The sequence below is a fragment of the Crocodylus siamensis genome, chromosome 8, assembly GCF_052110815.1.
Source record: "Crocodylus siamensis isolate JL-2025a chromosome 8, ASM5211081v1, whole genome shotgun sequence".
Classification (NCBI taxonomy): domain Eukaryota; kingdom Metazoa; phylum Chordata; order Crocodylia; family Crocodylidae; genus Crocodylus; species Crocodylus siamensis.
The window spans coordinates 55,104,163-55,104,694 of record NC_143402.1 but is presented as its reverse complement, the minus strand read 5'-3'; positions in this window follow the sequence as shown (position 1 = coordinate 55,104,694).

Below are 532 nucleotides of genomic sequence, written 5' to 3'. Positions count from 1 at the left end.
AAGCGCTTCTGTTAGCCAAACAGTGATCCTGTTGTGATTTCCACATCACTAGGATCCTCTTCTGCTGGCACCCTGGGTACCCTCTATAGCTAGGAGGCTTCTGCCTGATGCCTTCCCAAGGACATGGTTGTATGAGAAGAGCAGGGCTGTACACAGGTAGCAGGGGGTGTACTGGGAGCTCAAGTGCCATGGTGCAGCTGTGCTGCGGGGAGACTGGGTTCAACTGCCTGTGGGACTCCTGGCACCTCCAGGTAGGCCTGTGGCATAGGGCTGAGAAACGTAGCCTGGGTCCCTGGTAGGCAGTGTGTCCTGAGACAAGTAAGCCCAGTTCTTGTGCTATGTCCTCTTCCCTTTCACAAGCCAGCTATGGTAACAACACCTTGTGCTCTTTATTTGCAGAGCTTCTTGTCGGGTGGGAAAGGGAATCAACCAAGGGGCCCCAGATGAGTGGTGGCAGAGCCAAGACTAGAACACAGATGTCCTGAGTGTCACTCCCACATTCTGCCCACTAGGATCTAAGGCAAGTATTTCT